This window comes from Rattus rattus, chromosome X (genome assembly GCF_011064425.1).
Source record: "Rattus rattus isolate New Zealand chromosome X, Rrattus_CSIRO_v1, whole genome shotgun sequence".
NCBI classification, from domain to species: Eukaryota; Metazoa; Chordata; class Mammalia; order Rodentia; family Muridae; genus Rattus; species Rattus rattus.
In genome coordinates, this window is record NC_046172.1 from 101,303,004 (window position 1) to 101,323,923 (window position 20,920).

A 20,920-nucleotide genomic window follows, 5' to 3' on the forward strand; every position below is an offset into this window, starting at 1 on the left:
CCAAAGAGCATACATGGGCTGGACCTAGGGCTCCCCACACATATGTAGCAAATGTGCAGCTTGGTCTTCATGTGGGGCCTGAACTGGAGCAGAGGCTATCCCAAAAGCTGTTGCCTGTTTGGGGGCTATGTCCTTCTATCTGGACTGCCTTGTCTGGCCTCAGTGGGAAAGGAAGTGCCTTGCCTAATATTACACAGATTGGAAATGTCATGGTTGGGAGATAACCAAGGGGGCCTACCCACTGAGAGGAGAAGGGGAAGGGGAGAGGGAAGGATTGTGGGAGGGAGGACTGGGAGGGAGGCAGTGAATGGGATATAAAACAAATAAGTAAAAAATTAAATTTAAAAACAGCTTTCAAGCATTTAAATGAAAAAAAAAATCTGTGCACACTGGCACCTACTGGTAAGCTTGAGAGAGAGAGAGAGAGAGAGAACCCGACTTACTGCTCACTGTCTATCCAGCTAGTCTAAACCCATGAGAGCTCCTATCTATCACGAAAACTAAGATGACAATGACACAGAGGATGAACACTGACCTACACACAGATGCACACCCACACATAAACATGTACTCATGTGTGCACATCCACACATATGTTTTTTTTTACTACTTTGCCGGGCTTAGTTAAAAACATGTGGCAGTTCAAGCACTAACTAGGAGTTATCTAACCATAATACTGCTCAGTGTGTCAAGGGGAGGCTGGGGTAGGTAGACAGCTTTTCCTTCTGCTTGCATCCTTGTACCAAGTTGAAGCCATATCAGTGGTAAACAACCCAGCCAGCACATTCTCGGTGTTGATTTAACCAAGGGCTGTCTCTTTCCTTTTGTTAAAGTATCATATTCCTTTTATATGTATCAAAACTCTTACTGAACAATGGGTTCTGGGTTGCAAAAGAGGATTTATTTTTGCACCTGTCTTTCATTCTTTTGTTCAGCAGTTGGCAAAAGCACACACAAGTGCTACCAAGAGATGCTGCCTGACGCAGGGGGGTTGGGGGGGGGTTCTTATAGAAAGCCTTCTTTGACATTTTCCAAAGACATTTCCTCTCGGGTATTTAGACCAAATATCCAATTAACTTTATAAACACAAGTTATATTTTCAATCCTTGAACTAGTTGTCATGTGGTAATTAAGACTGTTCTAAAAATATCAAAGAAGAAACCTGTCATCTTTTTGCTATCAGAACTCTGCTTCCAGCTTAATTTAAAATAATGTTGTAACATTTATATTAAATCTTACTCTTGGTAAACTGAATTGACTTGTTTTTCTTTCAATAAATGCCAAAGAAGGGATCACACTAATGAAAAAAATAGATTATGTAGCTTCAAAAGCCCTTTTGATTTCTATGAGTTTAGTCTCTTGTGGTCGCAGACCCTCTACTGGCTTTCTGCATCATGGTTTGTAGCTGCATTATGGTTTTCCTTGAGCCTAAGCTGTCTAATGGCTCCCCTCCCCCTTCTTCCCTCCCTGTCTCCCTTTTTCTCTCCCCTTTTACAGGTTTATTGAGATACAATTCATACACCATATAGTTCACTTCTTAATGCTATAATTCAATAAATTTTTAGTCAATTGATAAACATATGCAAACAACATAATCTATTTTAGGATCCTTTTCATTAACTCTAGAAGGAACCCTACCCCCATAAGCTATAATTCCTATTTTCCTCCAAATTTTCTCCTCTTTAGCAATCATTAGTTCCCCCTCCCCCTTTTTGTATATCTCATGTAACAAGAATCATATAATACATAGTCTATGTAACTGGCTTCTTTGTGTTAGCTTAGTGTTGCAAGGTTTTCTATTCATCCAATGTTGGCAATGTCTCTGCTTTTTTTATGGGTCATTTGCATATTTAGTAAATACAGACTCAAATATTGAAACGAGCATTTTTGGAGGAAGAGTAAATTGTGATAGCATTTTTAAATGGTGGTATATTTCTCTCTCTCTCTCTCTCTCTCTCTCACACACACACACACACACACACACACACACACACACACACACATACCCCCTAAAACAAGATAGGAACTCCTAAATTCACCAAAATGTGATCTAACTGTGCTCAAGTGTTAAACAATGAAATATAACTGATGAATGGTGCCTGTTTCTTTAAGAGCCTGCTTAGTGACGTGGACCCTGAAAATCATCGTTATGGGTTTTAAAATGTACTTTACAATTTATTCTGAAGACTATTCACGGTATCTCTAGCAGACCTTTCTTTACTGAAAACCTCAAATATTTGAAAGTAAAGTTCCAATGAAGTTTTCACGATGAATATTTCACCAAAAAAGAATACTTTATAACCTAGATGTTACAAGATGATGAATAAGGACTAACATATTCACCTACCTCAACCTCCTTGCAAGTTACAATCCTGTTCATGCTTATTCTAAAGCCAAAATATTATTATAATCCTAGCACCTAGAAGATTCAACAAGAAGTAACATCTTGAGTTCCAGGATAACCTAGGCTTCAGTGCAAGACTGGATTTCAAAAATCAAACAAACGAGGCCAGTAAGATGCCTCAGCTGCCTAGCCTAATGGTGACCTGAATTCCATGTCTGAAATCATGTTGAGAGGAGGAGAACCAAGTCCTGGAAGTAGTAAACTAAATTCCATAGGTAGTCATTGTGTGTATGAACTAGAACGCACACTTGCTCTCCTGAGTAAACATACAGAAATAATTAATCACACATATTCCTAGTAGATTTTGGATGGGTTGTTTTGTTGACCACAGTGGTGAGTTGATAAAGAGAATGCAATTTTCATTCTGATGCATTTTGGCTGCTTAATGCAACCCGAAATCTGGACAGAGTTAGCAATGCAATAATAATAATAACAACAACCACTATTATTACTATTATTATTATAAAATAAAACCATTCTAAACATAGTGGCATATGTCTTTAATCCCAGCACTCAAGAGGCAAAGACAGGAGGATCTCTTTGAGTTCTAGGCCAGGCAGGGCTACATAGTGAGACCATGGTTTGTTTGTTTTAAAGTTTAAAACCTAAAGAAATAAAGATGAAAGTAAAATGCAGTATGTGACAATTTATTAGATAGACATCATGAGATAATTAGTAAGGCTATATCAAAAGCACCACAAAATTTATCTAAATAAAAGGAAAATATTCTGTAACTTGGTATTAAATGACTGTAAGACAAGAATGTTTTGTTTCTATAGTAAGGATAGCCAATATAGTCCCCACCCAACACTGGAAATCTGTAGAAGTTTCCTGAATTCCAGTGGATGCTAAAGTTCCTTATAGAAAATGCATTTGCACCTAACCTATGTGAATCCAACACTGTTCTTTAAGTCATTGGCACATGACTTAAAATACCTAATACTATGTAAATACCTGGGAAATGGTAGTTGTATTATTTAGAAAACAATATTGACAAAGAAAAAAGTCTCTATGTGGTCAGTAAAAGATAAAATAAAAAAAATTTTTTTTGGCCACAGTTGACTGAATCAGGAGGAGGCCTGCTACCCAGGGTAATTTATCTTTTCAATAGATTAAATAGACCAATCTTTTTACCATTGATGTTATCAGGGGTCCTTTATTTTGGGCAAATCCTTAGCTTTTGTTTTGCAGATAGCGACCTAGGAGCCCTGAAGGAAAGCCCAATCCCCAAAACACAACTCAAAACCCCTTTTGTTTTCTTCATAAGAAGACCTTTTTACTTTTGCTTCTTTTTAGCCTTTAATGCTTTACCCATTTTGCAAACCTCCTTGAGCCTCTCCTCACAAAGGACCCACTCTCTTGGGGGTTTCAACCCTATTATTTTTATGCATTGTTTTTCTGATCCCCACAACATGCCTTTAATATGTTTTTATCTTGAACTGTTTTCTTATTATTTCACTTGTGTTAATCTTGCCATTGGTTTAGTAGTAGATAACTAACTCCTTGTGCTCTGCAAATATTCTTTTCCTATGCTGCTTAGGATAATTTTAGGACAGTACCTAACAGGCACTTTAATAGTAATAGATGGTATTCACGCACTCATTAATTCATTCATCCATTCAGGTAGTTTATGGAGAGGAATGCTTTGCCCAAGCTGGACTCAAACTCTCATCTCTCCTACCTTAGGGCTCAAATAACTGAACTCACAGGTGTGTGTTAACATGCCTAGCAGCAAGTGAATATTTTAACATACAAGGAAAACAAAGGGCACAAGGACATTTGATCTCTTTTCCCTCAATTTATTTACTCACTTTACATCCCAATAGCAGCCCCCCTCCTCTCCTCCCAATCCCACCCTCACATCCCCCTCTCCATTCCCACCTCCTCTTCTCCTCTAAGACGGGAAGACACTCCATGGGTGCCCGACACTTGAAATTTTAAGATACCCAATGATGGACAGTGACTTCCTGTGGAGCTATAGAGTACAGAGCTAATGTTGGTTTACAATGCTCAAATCCTTTCAAATACATTTCGATGACTTTTGCTTCCAGTGGAATTCTGAAACAGCTGTAGATAGGTCTCACTGACTTCTTTTTGACAAAGTCTTTGTGATACAACTGCTCTTCTCAGCGGACATTCGGACTCAGAGTAACCTTTACAGCTAGAAAACTATTTCCTAAGTGCCTATTCAAAAAATTAACATCCATATTCACATATGTGTTTATTTTGAGTTGGAAACATAAAAAACAATCCTCACTAAGCAATGGGAATGCTTATAGAAATTTTTACTCCCTGGTTCAAAAATTTAAAAAAAGAACATCTCAGGGCTACCAAGATTTCCTCCTTGACCAATATTTTAATTACATGAAAAGCAACATGTTAAATAGAAATGTAGAATCAAAGGTCAGTCCAAGGAACAAATTCATCATACACAGAATACAATTATCATGTAAAACATAATTTTAAAAAATAATGAATTCTGGCTTGAAAATAAATTGTGAGGTAGATACAATAAGTTGACAATTAAGGCTGGTACTGGGATTAGGGTTAGAACTGAAAGCCTCAAATTCAATGCCTAGTAAACATGGATCACACACACTCACACACATACTCACAAACAGACATACATACTGACATACATACACATACACACACATACATACACATATACACACATACACACGCGTGAGTCAGGCATACCTGGCTGTTGCCAGGTAACTGTGGGAGTGGAGCTTAGACAGAACGCTAACACATACCAACACACATACATACACATAGTCACACATACACACACTCACACGTGTACACACATACTTACACACACACACACACACATACACACACACCATATAACTTTAAAACCAGTTTGATATTGAGGTGATCAAGATTCTTTTAAGATTTTGTCATATAGTTTGTGGAATCAAATCACATTGTGATAACATATAAAAAGAACAGTACCATTTTCTTATTTTATTTATGAGTTTTAAACTTTTTAATATTTATTAATTTATAGCAGCAACGGGGGGTGGGACATACCTTTAATCTCAGCACTCGGGAGGCATTGGAAAGTGGACTTCTGTGAGTTCAAGGACAGCTAGGTCTATAGAGTGAGTTCCGGGACAGCCAGGACTTTACAGAGAAACCATATCTCACCACCACCACCCTCTGCCTCCCACAATATAAAAAGAAAGAAGATTATTGTGTATGTCATGAGCTCAGTGGTTCGTGCTATAATATGCCCATAGAAGTCAGGGAATATCTCTCCTTCCACCATGTGGGTCTCAGGGAACCAAGTCAGGTTGCCAAACTTGGTAGCAATCACCTTTGCCATGATCTTGGGCCTGATCTTGCCAGACATTTTTTAATTAATTATTCTTTACATTTTATTTTGTTTTGGTTTTTCAAGATATGGTTTCTCTGGGACTAAAGACGATCACCATGACACCTGGCTAATTAATGTATATTTCATAATAAAATAAAATATAGTAATACAAAATAAAAACTAACAAATACATCAGAACAGGACAAAATAAACAAACAGACGAGAACACTGGGAGAGTGTCTGAGAAAAACTTTGACTCCTAACCTGTGGACTGGATTGAAAAAGTTGGGAGAATGGAAATATAAAAGTAGAAAGGTCAAAAGAAAGGTCGACTGGACAGAGTGAACACCTAAAAAGATATTGGATCCTTTTGTGAACTTCAGGGAAGACAGAAGGAAATGCTTTCAAATCTTTGTGATATTGATTTTTTTTTTTTTTTTGGTTCTTTTTTTTTCGGAGCTGGGGACCGAACCCTGGGCCTTGCGCTTCCTAGGCAAGCGCTCTACCACTGAGCTAAATCCCCAAGTGATATTGATTTTAAGTTATTTATCATAACGCTGAGATGGATAGAAAATTGGAATCAGAAGGACAGAGGTAAAAACATTTCGGTTATTGATTCGCAAGGTCCTAAGAGATCTATATGTAGCCGTTCCCTTACTATTGTTTTACAAGAATAGACCCATAAAATACCTATTACTTCAATAAAGATTCGGCAAACTTCTCTGTACCTGAGTACTTTGTAAGGTGCTGTTAGGATGAATTAGAGCCAATAACCTGTCTGTAAGCAGGGGAGGGGACACCAAAGATCATCAGGGCGGGCTGATTTACATAGATAAGAAAACCATCAACTTTAGGTTACCTCTGTGAACCATCCTTCCTGTGTTAAATTTACAGTAAACTGGCATAAAGGAAAGCAGTCTAAATACATCTCCGTGCAGCTCCTTAGATCCAAATGCTGAACTTTGAAAATGACTTTGAAATGAAAGGAAGCTTGGCTATATCTTTGGCTATCTTCACTCTGCCCATTACAAAGGAGTTCTGCGGGGGTTAGACTGTTGGGCTAGTCAAACAGGAATCTCAACTACAATCCAAAAGTGTGCTTCTGGGCGAAAGGCACGCATTATCTCTTGGAAAGTTACTGACATAATGAGGTAGCACGGTTTTAAAGTATGCACTGCTAAGCTGCCATTAAAGGGTGATGTTTGGCTGAGGGTTTTTTTGTTTTTTTTTTTTTTGACCTGAGGAGGAAGGTTGTTTTGGTGCTGGGGATTAAACCCAGTGCACTAGTCCATGTGGGCAAGCATTCTACAACTAAGCCGCACCCCCAGCCCAACTGGCTGAACTTTGAGATCTTTAGTGGTAATGGAAACTATTTATTAGTAGAAATTTTTTTTTTGTTTTGGTCTGGGAAGGTAGCTCACTGCCTGGCAAACATGAGGGGCAGAGGGAGAGAGAGGGAGAGAAAGGGAGGGAGGAGGGGGAGAGAGAGAGAGAGAGAGAGAGAGAGAGAGAGAGAGAGAGAGAGAGAGAGAGAGAGAGAGAGCCAAGCATAGCTCTGAAGATGGCGCATTGGATAAAGCTCTTGCTGGTGGAATCAGCAAATACCTGAAAGTGCTGGTGGCCGCCTATAATCCCAGTACTTGGGACACAGAGGCAGGATCCCTGGGAAAAGCTGCCCAGGGATATTAGAGTATTCTGGTTCGGCCAGAAACCTGCCTCAATAAATAAGGTTAGGGTAATGCAGGAAGACCCCTGAGGTAAATTTTAGGCCTCTATATCCACATGCTTGCAAGTGAACCGAACTACCACAGGTGAATACTCATACTTACACACACACTGCACACATATACTCAGAAGAGGGACACAAGGTGTGTGGCACCATCTCTTTTATTAAATATATAATTATACTTACCTCTTTTTTCCCATTAATTTATTTATTTACACACTTTACATCCTGGTCACGGCCCACTCCTTCCATACACACACCCCTCACATATCCCTCCCCAATCTAGGGTAGTGCCATCTCTTAAAGAATTCTACCTGGGGTGATCCTCTGACCTCCAGACTCAGTGGTGGGCGCGCGCGCGCGCGCGCGCGCACACACACACACACACACACACACACACAAACACACACACATTCGTATGAGTACATACATACACGTTCACACATAGACATACAAAAAATGAACAGGAACAAAATGGTGTTTGTTGTGTGTTGTTTTGTTTTGTTTTGCAGGGTCTCAACTATCCCAGGCAGGCCTTGCTTACTATGTAGCCAAGGATGACCCCCCCAGACCCCTGCCTCTGTCTCCTAAGTGTTGACATTTCCAGCAGAGGCCCAACCCAGGGCTTACAAACACTTTACCAACTATACTGTCTTCGTCTAAGCAAGCTTTTTGTTTGTTTTACATTTTGAGAACGGTTTTTCCCTCTGTAGCCCAAGCCGGCATCTGCCTCCTGAGTGCTGGGATTATAGATAAGTGCAAGCATTCTACAGTGCAGAATTATTACATTCTGCCTTGTTTTTTTTTACATTTAATCAGTCAATTAATTAAACATGTGCTTATGCAGGACTCACAGGGGCTCACAGACACTGAAGTAAAAATCACAGACCCTGTATGGGTCGAAGCTAGTTCCTCTGCAAACATTTTATGGTTGTATAGCTTGGTGTTCTTGTGGGACTCCTAACAGTGGGACGTGGGCTGTCTCTGACTCTTTTGCCTGCTCTCAGGAATCCTTTTCCTCCTACTGGGTTGCCTCATCCAGCCTTGATATGAGGATTTGTGCCTAGTCTGACTGCCTCTTGTTTTGCCATGTTCAGTGGGTATCCCCCAGAGGCCTGCTGGGAGAGGGAAGGGGTGGGGAGGGACTGAGAGGGGTGGAGGGAGGGGAAACTGCACTTGGGATGAGAGAAGAATAAAAGTTCTGTAAAAGGTGTTTCTGTACCTGTAAGTGCAATCCACTCATGAGGTGAGAATATATATTAGAGGACACTTTCCAGACTTGGTCCTCTCTTTCCACCTCATGTTTCTGGAACTGAATACAGACAGTCAGGCCTTGTGATAAATGCCTTTACTTATGGGGCCTTCTTATTGGCCCTCTCTGCCTTATTTTAAATTCTAGAACTAGAAAACCACGGGAAAATGGAATACATGCTACACTTGAAAAACTCACCTGTACTGGAAGACTGTTGTTGCTCCCCTGATAAATTAGAGATTCTACCTTAAAAGGAGGCGGGGACTATTCACTAGGGACTGGCACAGGAAAAGTTGCAGACGTAACCTTCCCTATTTAGTGTGTCCAAAAATTGTGAGTAAAGTGTGCCAGTGACCACACCAAGCCTTTGGGCCAATTACTGAAAACTAGGACTCTCCTTCGGGAGCCTCCTAGAATTGTGCATGGCAATACTCTGCATGCTTTCCCCAGCCGACATCAACATAACAGCGATGTACTGTCTCTGAAAAGCATGAGTGCTTATTCATTTCTTGCTCACCTTTCTGTGCCTTTTGTAAGGTCTCCTAGTTGGCTAATCATTGACTAATATTTAACAAGGCTTTTCCCCAGTGCCAAGTCTTCCCCTGCTGGTCTAGCCTCTAGGCACTTTGCACCCCTCCCATATTTAAGAAGGCCTAGAATTCACTACAAGCCCTATGCTTCTCTATCATTTCAGCAATCCTCCTGCCTCAGCTTCCCTGAATACTGGGGTTACAGATATAAAACTACCATGTCTAGAGCATGTCCAGAGCTCCTCTATGAAAATGTGTAATTATAGGTTTTAGATATATTGTAACAAAACATATATTATTTAAATTAATTCTAACTTTATACTTTTTATAATAAAATCCTTATAAATAGTTCATAGATCATACAACTTTTAGTAGTTAAATATGAATTGCATTTTATTTATGTGTGTGTGTTTTTGTGTGTGGGGGTGTGGGGGGTGTGTGTGTGCTGCCCATATTCTAAGGCACCTGACTAGAAGTCAGAGGACAGCTCTCCCTTTCCACCGCTTGGGTCCAGGGATGGAGTTCGTGTGGGCAGCTGTGGCAAGTGCCTTTTCACACTAAGCTGCTTTGCTGGCCCTTGCATTCAATTTTTAAGCTCCTCTTACTTTGGGATCCTTCTCTGGCATATGTACCATGGAACTCACCTGAACTAACTGTAAATTTTTACCAAACTTCCCAAGCAGACCCTTCCTGGACAACAGCAGCAGCAGCAGCAGCAGCAGCAGCAGCAACAACAACAACAACAACAACAACAACAACAACAACAACAACCTGTTTAGGGCTGGAATGCTGCCAAGCAGGAAGTACTCAGGACTTTTCTACAGTTCTCTTATAAAACAATCTAGTCAGGGTTCAGGGGGACACTTTAACTTTGGCCCTCCAGGCTGATTTTGGAGCTAGGATGAGCCAAAGGATTGAAAAACAGAGACAGAGGGGAACCGTGTGACAGTGGCAAAGGGGCAGAACTGTGGGTATCTAGGAAGGTGAAAGGAAACCTCATGTCCCCAAATTGTCTCAGGGAAAAGGACAGGGAGGAGACCCCAAGCACTAGCGACTGCTCCAGTGCAACCAAGTGATTTCTACCACTTCTTCCTTCTCTCACCCACTTCTTACTCCTCTCCTCCTCTCAAGGACAAAGCTACCAGACAAGTGATTTAAGCCAACAATTCATTTGGCTGGTGCCAGATACACAAGGGCCTTTCCCCGACTCTGATGAAATGGGCGTGTGGGGCGCTAGATCGTTATTCCAGTACTAGATTGTTGAGCGGAGAGAACGCCAATTTGAGGCTAATTTGAGGCTACATAGTGTGATCCTCTCTCAAAACAAACCAAGTAAAAACAAAGGGACAGTAGCTGGGAGGTTCCCCCCTCGGAGTCCTTTGGTGCCAGGTCTGAAGAGATCAAAATGAAGTACTATACCTTCTTAATAAAGAGAAAAACGGCACTGTCACACCCCGCCCCCATACCTGACTTAAATGGGCGACATGCTCCGAAATTCCCAACTTTACAGTCATTTCAGTAATGTTTTTCGAAACATGAATTCTAAGCCAAACACCTTGGACTTACTTCTAAGTTCTTCCACCAGGTAGGGAATGGAAAAACAGGCTCGCAAACACAGAGTTCCAGTCCCCATCCCTCCTCAGTGCCCATCCCTGCCCATGCCCGGTCTCTGGGCTCCCCACCCAGTTGATGTGACAGGCTCCTGGCCCAATCCCCTTCCTGGTTCCCAGGCCGCTGGTGAACACCACCAGAGCCAATGGCTGAGGCCGCAGGGCGGAGGGGGCTGGCAAGAGGGGAGGGAGCGCTGGCTTTAGAAGCACAGCTGCAGAGATTCCTAGGGGCAGAAGTTGTCTGAGAGCTTGGTCGGAAGCAGTAGGGCCAGATCAGCGACTCTGCGACTTTTACGTAAGTGCTTGGCAGCTCCGAGGGCGCGAGGGGAGCCGGTTTCCTGGGCGTGGGTAAGAGTGGGTCCTGGTGAGAGCATCTCCCGGAACCTCAGCAGGAACGCGCCTTATACTAGGGGGCGGGGGTTGGGCAAAGGGGGAGATCGAAGAAAATTTCATCTGGAGTCCGAGGCTCTACTCCCGGATGACCTTCGCCACCGGGATGGGTGGGAGCTCCAAAGGGTTCCCGATTACCACCCTCTGCCATCACTTTTTCTGCTCTTCGTTGTGACTACTCTCTAGTTCCTCCTAACTTGTTGCCCACCACAGGCGGAAGGGCTTAAAAGCCAACCCTTACCCAGATTCCCTAAGGCAGCGACCACCCCTGAAGTGGAAACCCTATGCCTAACTTCCCTCAGCCTTCCTTTTCTGGCTACTGCCTTTCCTCAACCCATCCCTCCCTCCCTCCTTCTCAGCCGCTGGGAAATGCCGGAGCCAGCAGCCTAGGTCATCTCCCGCTAGTTCCCATTTGCCCGCTCTAGGTGACCTGGCTGGTTCCTGAGGACCCCGAGGCTCCCAAAGGGGCGGGACGCGGAGCGGGTGCGGTGGCCCCTAGGAGGAACCTGGCCTCTGCCGCCCACCTTCCGCCCGCTCCCCTCCCCAGCCCTAACACGGAGCTTCGGGACCGCGCTGCGACTCCCTATGAGTAAGCAATTTTGTTTTTTTTTTTTTTTCCTTTCGGTGGCAGAAGCTCTCCAGGCTAGCCCAGAGGTACCTTTCGGTTCTTTCCCCAAGCAGCGCCCTGGCGGTCAGCTTGCGTCCGGATGGCTCTGGTTGTGGAACTCAGAGCTAGGAGCAGGGCGGCAGCACCGCACCGGGACCGCTCTGGGATCCTTGGGAGGCTGAGCAGAGATGGTGGCTCTAGCCCTGTTCCCAGACTCAGCTGCACTTGCCTGTGTTTACTTTTCTCCGCCAGCTTACTTTAGCGACCTAATGAGAGGCCTGGGGACGCCAACTAACCCTGCGGTCGCCAGTCCCAAAGTTGCTGCTGCTCCACTAGGTCAAGTGCTGACGGTCCCGAACCTCCGCCTGGCTTCAGGCCCTTGCTTGCTTTGCTGACAGTTTACATCCTGAAGACTCACTGTTCACTTGAGCTGTATAACTACACCAGAGGTGCAGGTCTAGCTTGGATTTAAACTGGGGCGCCTAGTCACATAGAACCAGACCTGAGGGATGTTTCTTCCGTAGCCCTTCCTCTTAGGGATAATGTAGACAGGGTGAGGGGCTTGGGTGGTTATGGTAGGTGGAAGATGTAGATGAAGTTAAAAAAAAAAACCTACTGAGCAGTCAGCCTTTACCCCATTTCAAAATCAAAAAGGGTTTGGGAGGCTAAAATTGAACCCGGAGATGCAGTTTACTGTGAATTGCAACTTAATGGCGGAGGTCCCACACATGCCAATTGGCATCACGTGTCTTAAGTCTCTGATGCCCCTAGGGTAATGATCACATGACCTCTTTTGACTTTAAAACTGGAATGCAATGGCTGAGGCCCATATTCCCCAAACTACGAAGATAAAAGTGGAGGGGGGGCGGGGGCGATGTGTGTCAGCTTCCACTGAAGGGTTTTCTTGGATTTGCCTGAGGGAGCAGAAAGTGATCTGTTACTGTGGTTTTAAGAAAAAGAAAATGAAGCAGAATATTAAAAAATTAAAAGAGCTGCTTTTGAGACAAAGGCTTCAAATGTACTGAATGTTGTGACATACGTCACTGTTTCCCAGAAATTCCACATTCCTTTGCTAAATTTTAAACATCGTTTTAAAATCATCTTCTAAGAAAGCTAACGTTTAACTCATGTCCTATTTCATCCCTAAATGACTAGTTTTGAAGCAGTATCCCACTGATAGTGTTAAAAAATAGACCATCTCTACCCTTTAATCTGGCCTATACTATCCTCAACTTCGGGCGTCTATTTAAAGGTGGCGAACAATTCCTCGTGTAAAATTAACTCTCAGTTATCTGTTGTTTGGAAATAATTGGCTCCGAAACCACACCCAAACCTACTTGATAAGACATTTCCAAAATTGCTTGGGTTTTGCGCTAAGTAGTGGTTTGATGAGAAAGAAAACTATGAAAGGACTTTCCCATATTCTATCCTACATTGGAATTGCATCTGTGGAAAAAGTGGAGGTTTCACTATTGAGTTTATATATTGTCAAGTAAGAAACAGTGTAGAACAGCCACATGTGCTGGTGGCAAGTGATTGTAGTTGCAGCACTTGGGAGGCTGAGGCAGGGGCATCAGCTGTCTAAAGTCAAGAAGGACTGCATGATAACCTGTGTCAAGCAATCAGTGTATGAGTTAAGGAAACAGAGAAGTAGAAGAAAAGAAAAGGAAAGGGAAACACGTAGAGGAGTCACCAAGGTCAGGAATTTAAAAGTAACACGTACTTGCAAAAACAGGCTCAGTTTACACATATTAGTTCTTAAAATCAAATACTTAAAATCAAGACCCCTCAAAAGGTAAATAAGGGTTAGGGGTCGAAGACCCTTCAGAGATGGTTTACATGATAAAAATACTTCTATCAGTCCTGACTACTTAAGTCCAACCCTCTGGACCTATTGGATAGCAGAGAACTAACTCCTGTAACTTTTAACAGGTCCCTCTAACCTTTACACAGCACTTCTTAGCATACTCTATGTGTGCATATATTCATATCACTCACACACACACACACACACACACACACACACACACACACACACACACACGCGCTGTATTTTTTAAAGTAACTGGGAACGTTTAAATGACTTTTGCTTTGCGTCTTTCTTCCCAGACTTTTTATTTCAGTAAGCTCTGAATACCTTGTGCACTCCATTTTCAGCTGTACGTAGGATTCTGAACCTGAAAAGGACACCTATGTCAAAAGCACACGGTCCTGATGTGCAGGCCAGCCTGTTGCACAGATTATCTAGCAATGGATATAAACTGTACCTGAACTCCTAGAGATGAGCCCCCCTAGTGGAAGTAAGGTGACAATATAATTTTAGAGTGAATTTCTAATAAAGATTTAACTTTAAAAATATAGCCAAAGTGTTTCTACAACTCAGCTCTGGTTACAAGTAGACACTAATAACCATTGTTAATTTCCTAGTTATAAAGATGTTTAGATAGATAGATATAATGATACTAGCTAGGTGAAGATTTAAAAAAAACTATATGATTGTTGTTTTTCTGTCAAGCCGAATTATTTCAGATTAAAAAATGTTTTAAAGCCAGTCATGGTAAATTACATCTCTCATTCTGGCATTTAAGTGGCAGATGCAGAGGAACCAGGGACTCTAGGATATACTCAGCTAGCCTTGCTTCAGTGAGAACCCATCTAAATAAGGCAAGAAGAAAAATGTTTTAAATTGCTTATTTTTTTTAGATATTTAGATATGGTTTTCTTTTTTAATCATTGTTTAATTTTTTTTCATACAGTATAGTTTGATAATATTTCCTCCCGCCCCCAGCCCTCCCAGATGCTGTTCATCTAACTTTTGTTTCCTCTCTTTCCCAAAACAAAGTGAAAATCAAAGAAACAAAAAACAATTCAAACAAAACATCCCAGTGTGAAATCATTTCTAAGAGGTGGAACCCTCCTGAAGAGCAGGGCTGCAGGGGGTATAAGTCATGTCAAAGCAGAATCATGGGTCTGGAAGATGTTCAGTGAGTAAAGGCACTAATCCAAGCCTGAGAGCCTGAATTAGATCCCTGCATCACATAATAGAAGTTGAGACTTTCATATGGGGATGCAAATCCCTTCAGCTACTTCAGTCCTTTAACTCCTCCAAAGGGAACCTCCTCAGTTCAGTGGCTGTTGTGAGCATCTGTCTCTGTATTTGTCATGCTCTGGCAGAGCCTCTCAGGAGACACCTATATCAGGCTCCTGTCAGCATGCACTTCTTGGCATTAGCAATGTTGTCTGGATTTGCAGTCTGTATATGGGTTGGATTCCCCAGGTGGGGCAGTCTCTGGATGGACTTTCCTTCAATCTCTGCTCCATACATTGTCTCCATATTTTCTCCTGTGAGTATTTTTGTTCTCCTAAGAAGGACTGAAGCATCTGCACTTTGGTCAACTTCAAGAAGTTCTTGGGCTTCATGTGGTCTGTGAATTGTTTCTTGGGTATTCCAAGATTTTGGGCTAATAGCCACTGATCAGTGAGTGCATACCATGTGTGTTTTTCTGTGATTGGGTTACCTCACTCAGGATGGTATTTTCTAGTTCATTCCACTTGCCTGTGAATTTCATAAAGTCATTGTTTTTGATAGCTGAGTAGTACACCATTGTGTAAATGTACCACATTTTCTGTATCCATTCCTCTGTTGAAGGGCATCTGGGCTCTTTCCAGCTTCTGGCTATTATAAATAAGGCTGCTATGAACATAGTGGAGCACGTGTCTTTGTTGTATGTTGGAGCATCTTTTGGGTATATGCCCAGGAGAGGTATAGCTGGGCCCTCAGGTAGTACAATGTCCAATTTTCTGAGGAACCTCCAGACTGATTTCCAGAGAGGTTGTACCAGTCTGCAATCCCACCACCAATGGAGGAGTGTTCCTCTTTCTCTACATCCTTGCTAGCATCTGCTGTCACCTGAGTTTTTGATCTTAGCCATTCTGACTGGAGTGAGGTGAAATCTCAGGGTTATTTTGATTTGCATTTCCCTGATGACTAAGAATCTTGAACATTTCTTTAGGTGCTTCTAGGTCATTCGATATTCCTCAGCTGAGAATTCTGTTTAGCTCTGTACTCCATTTTTTCATAGGGTTATTTGATTCTCTGGAGTCTAACTTCTTGAGTTTTTTGTATATATTGGATAGTAGCCCTCTATGGGATGTAGGATTGATAAAGATCTTTTCCCAATCTGTTGGTTGCTGTTTTGTCCTATTGACAGTGTCCTTTGCCTTACAGAAGCTTTACCGAGCTCTCAGGGACTAAACTACCATCCCAAGAGTACACATGGACAGACCCATGGCTCCATCCACATATGTAGCAGAGGTCGGCCTTTTCAGGCATCAATGGGAGGAGAAGCCTCTAGCCCTGGTCAATGCAACAGTATAGGGGAATGTAAGGGCAACCGGTTAGGTGGGGAGGAGTCAGTGGGTAGCTGAGGGAGCACTTTCATAGAAGCAGGGGAGGGGGAAGATTATAATGGGTTTCTGGAGGGAAAACTGGGAGAGGGGATAACATTTAAAATATAAATTAAAAAAATTCAATAAAAGGTAAAAAAGAAGAAGTTGAGACCTGACAGTTATCATTTGACTTCCATACATGACATGGTAAGATGTCCTGCCCACTACACAGAATCATTACTACTTTCTGGTACACAGCACTTCTTGGAATGTCCAGATTCTTAAAACAGCTCTCATTGCTGTCCTGTAATTCAGCGATATTATCTAATTTACCCAGATTTTTATTGAAGTTTGAGTATTATGGATTTTTTTTTTTCTCAGACAGGGTTTCTCTGTGTAAAAAGCCCTTTTGGCCTTAAACTCTATTTGTTGGCTAGGCTGGCCTCAAACTCAAAGAGATCCACCTGCTTCTGTGTCCAGAGTGCTGAGATTAAAGATATTTGCTACCAAGCCCAGCTTGTAACTCTTAGTTCTTAATTTCGACCCATAGACGTAGCTGCTTGGGGTGCAAGCTAAATTATGTTTTACCTCTGTTGTAATTCTTTAAATGACATTGAAGCCTAAAACGTCTAGTCCCTTTGATGAGCTTTAGAGTCTAATTGCTATAAGTTTGTGCCTAGGTTTGTGGCATTTGGAGTAGTATTCGTAGTATTTTCACAGAGGTAAGTCTTTTCTACAAACAGAAAAAGTTTATGCCTGTATTAAGCTTGACCCCTATTATTAGGGCCGAATGTTCCTGTTCAGTATACTATCAGAAACCCAGGGAGCTTTTCCTCCTAGGCAAGTAGTATGACTGCTGCTGGGAAAAGGGGGAGGGGACAGCTTGGTCATGGTGCTTGAACACTCAAGTGATGCTTTTGGACAAGGGAAGAAAGTCCACTTTTAACTCCGTGTTCTGTTTAAGGTGTTGCTCCAACATGGCTTTTCACAATTTTCGATATCATATTCTTAGCAGATATTACAATGGCAGAGATTCGTATGTATATTGAGCCCAGTATGCTCTGGGTGGAAACTAGACAGACGAAGACATTTGTTGTTGTAACTGATTCTAAAAGTAACGGGTATGAAATCAGACTTGAAAATGAACATCTGTCAATATCGGCAGCTTGAATATGTGCTTTTTAGCATTATTTTGTACTTGTTGGTATGATAGGTTTTTTGATGTAAAAAGAGAGCCTAAGATTAGAAGTTGTGTCATATTTCGTATCTGTGTACTTAATCTAGGGAGTGATGTGTCTTATAATGTAAGCTGAATGCGATGGAGGATTCCAAAGCTCTTTGGATGCATTCTTCTGACTGTTTTCAGTTTGGAGTCCTTTGTTTAAAGTTGTGGCAACTGTCTAATGCTTCTGGACAATCCCCATCGCATGTGTGTCTGTGTCTGTATGTACCTTACGGAGATGGACATAAAGTGTCTTCCTCAATGACCTACTTCCTTATTGTTGAAGACAGAAACTCTAAGTGAAACTGGACCTTGTCCATTTGGGTAGACTGACTGGCCAGAGAGCCCTAGGAATCCTCCTGTCTCCACCTCCTCAATGCTGTCTGTCAGGTCAGGCATATGCTACCTCATCTGTCTTTTGTGCATATACGCTGAGAAATCTGAACACAGGCCTTCATGCCTGCATGGCAAGCACCTCACTGTGGAACCATCTCCCCAGAACTTCAATGCCATTCTTTTTTTTTTTTTTTTTTTTTTTTTTTTTTTTTTTTTTTTCGGAGCTGGGGACCGAACCCAGGGCCTTGGCATGCTTCTAGGTGGCGCTCTACCACTGAGCTAAATCCCCAGCCCCCTTCAATGCCATTCTTAAGAGCCAATCTCAAAATACATGGGTCAGTTTATTTTAGTTATAGAGGGGAGGCGGTTTCAAAAGATTCACAGCTAAATTCAGTAGTATTGAACGTCGCCATATTCTTACCACATGAAAGAAAAATGAGAGTCTGGAGTATTCTAAGGATGAAGAAATGTTATTTAAAAGAAAATGCTGAGAGAGAAGAGGGGTGTGGCATCAAGGTTCTGTAATAACAACATATCAGATGTCAGTGCATAGAATAAGTTCTTAGTAGCATGGACTCTTGTCTCAAAAGGAAAACAACAAAATATGGAGAGGCAATTATGTCAGATATAGCCTCAAAGGAACTGCTACTGAGCCAGAATTTCATCTTGAGATACTCACATAAAATTGTTATATTGGTAAATAACATTTAGTCCATATATGTACTAGACACTGAGTATTTTCTCAGTTTTGTAAAGTGGAGTAGCTCAGTGCTTTTAGTTGGCTGGAATTACTTTTTGAATATAGCTGTAATCTGGCTATTCTCACTTAAATTTCTTATTATTTTTTGGTAAATGTGTATGGGTGTTTTGCCTGCATGTATGTCTGTCTATCACTTGTAGTAACTAGTGCCCATGGCAGCCAGAAAATGATATCAAATCCCTGAAATCTGGAGTTAAAGACAGTCACGAGCTGCAGATTGGGTGCTGGGAATCAAACCCAAGTCCTCTCTCTAGAAGCCTCTAGCGCTCTTACCCACTTGAGCCATCCCTCCAGGCCCTGTTCTCATTTAACTTCCTTTTATAGTTGCAGGGCTGGAGAACGGATATCAGAGTCTCCCTCATGCCAGGCAAGCATTCTACTACTGATCAGTACGCCCGGCCCACATGTTACTTTTGATTTTGAGTCAGAGTCTTGCTTATGACACCCAGACTAGCCTTAAACACACTTTGGAGACCATGCCGACCTTTGAACTTGTAATCCTCCTGCCTCAACCTCTCAAGGACCCTAAATTATAGGCTTGCACCCACCAGGCCTGGCTACAGACCGATTTTATACTATGAAAAACTTAAATTTTCAAAAAGCTTAGAAATGTGATTGATGATAAATGTAGTGTCGCTGAGTCTAAACGATATTGGGCGTGGAATCTCTGCTTTCATTTCTCTGCTGTCTGGACGGATTGGCCCTTTTCTGTAAATCACAGTTGTGCTCATGGCTGGAGATTGCTTGATTTTTAAGGCATCTGTTTTTAATCTATGCATTTCACAGGCATGCTAAAAGGATAAGTGAACTATGAACGCTTGGCTCTTCGGCAGACAGGTGCTATATAAATCCAGCATACTGTAGCTGTATTTCATAACTCTGCTAGGCCTTTAACAGGCCTTTTTAGAAGACTGGGTTATAGTTCAATAGCAGTACATTTGTTTTGCTCGCATGAGGCTATGGGTTCAATCCCCAGCATCACACATGTGCGTGCAAACACACACACACACACACACACACACACACACACACACACAGCAAGCACGCACACAAGCACACGCGTCATTCGTGCATGCATACGCACAAGTACAGGCACACATACACTGGCAGTATTATGTTTCTTAATTCAGATGTTATGGAGAATAGTATGTTGATGTCATAATTGATTTTTTTCCTTGTTACTAAATAATACGTTTATTTTTCCTTATTGGTTGTCAATACGAGTCCGTTGTCATCTTCCTTTTTCCTTTTAAATTGGTCATTAGCATACACATATTTAGGTTTCACTATGATATTTTCAAACAGTTTGTTATGGTTTATTTTCATATACCTCCCTTCTCCGCTTCCCCCCTTGTACTTTTCCCCACCCTCCTGCCTGCTTTCAGCACACATGTACCAGATTGCTTCCTCTTCCTCAAAACCTCTTGCCACACTAATGGTCTCATTCCTAGTTTCATAGGTTCCATAGCACAGGCCCACACTTTTGCCTGCTTACATACATATAAACATAATATGTTGGTTGCACACATGAGAGAATGTGATTTTTGTCTGAATCTCAACCACCTCACTTAAAGTAATGCTTTCCAGATCAAGCCATTTTCCTGCAAATTTCATTTTTCTACTTGGCTGAATAAAATTATCCACTGTTTTTGTATTACGTATTTTTTATCCATTCATCTGTTGATGGATATCTATAGGCTGATTCATTTTCCTTGCTGTTATGAATAGAGAGCAGCAATAAAAATAGATATGTAAGTATCTCTGTGGCAGTGTACAGAGTCCTTATGGTATATGCCAGAAATGGTATCTGAGTCATATGGTAGTTCTGACTTAATATTATTTTTATATTTATTTATTCTGTATGCGCATGTGTCATGGTGCACATAGAGATCAGAGAACAACCTGCAGAAGGAGTTCTTCTATCTTGGGGGTCTTAGGAATTGAATTCAGTCATCAGGCTTGAGGGCAAATGCTTTTACCTGCTGAGCCATTTTGCCAGGCCAGTTAAATGACTTCAGAATAACTGAGAATCACGGCTAGTTTGACAAGAGTGGGCGACTTTTACTATAAGAAATCATTTTTAAGTTGTGTCCCCTTATTTCGAACATTGTGCTTTAAAATATTCACTAGGAAAGGCATTTTGCGTAATCCTGTAACTTGTGCATTGACAATAGAAGATTGATTATCTTAAGTTATGATACATACATTGAAAATGAATATATAAACACATTATGATTTTATGTAAACCTAGAAAGTCCTTACATTGTAGAAAATGCAATGGATTCTCAGCCACTGTCTCTGTTTATAGCTGAATGAGTTCATGTTCTGCCAGGGCTACACAGAGAAACCCAGAAAGAAAGAAAGAAAGAAAG

The 20,920-nt window shown here is 41.7% G+C and overlaps 1 protein-coding gene and 1 non-coding gene across 2 annotated transcripts in view; one reads left to right on the forward strand and one right to left on the reverse strand.

Moving 5' to 3' along the window:
* Positions 1-836: 836 nt before the first annotated feature.
* LOC116889531 lies at positions 837-962 on the reverse strand. The gene has a single exon (XR_004386467.1). It is a non-coding gene; the product is annotated as a small nucleolar RNA SNORA40 (small nucleolar RNA).
* A 10,071-nt stretch (positions 963-11,033) lies between these two features.
* The window catches only part of Pls3 (plastin 3), an 88,237-nt gene continuing 78,350 nt past the window's right edge, over positions 11,034-20,920 (forward strand). Inside the window, 1 exon segment of the mRNA XM_032890024.1 lies at positions 11,034-11,139. The gene's annotated coding sequence lies outside the window, so the exon portion shown is untranslated.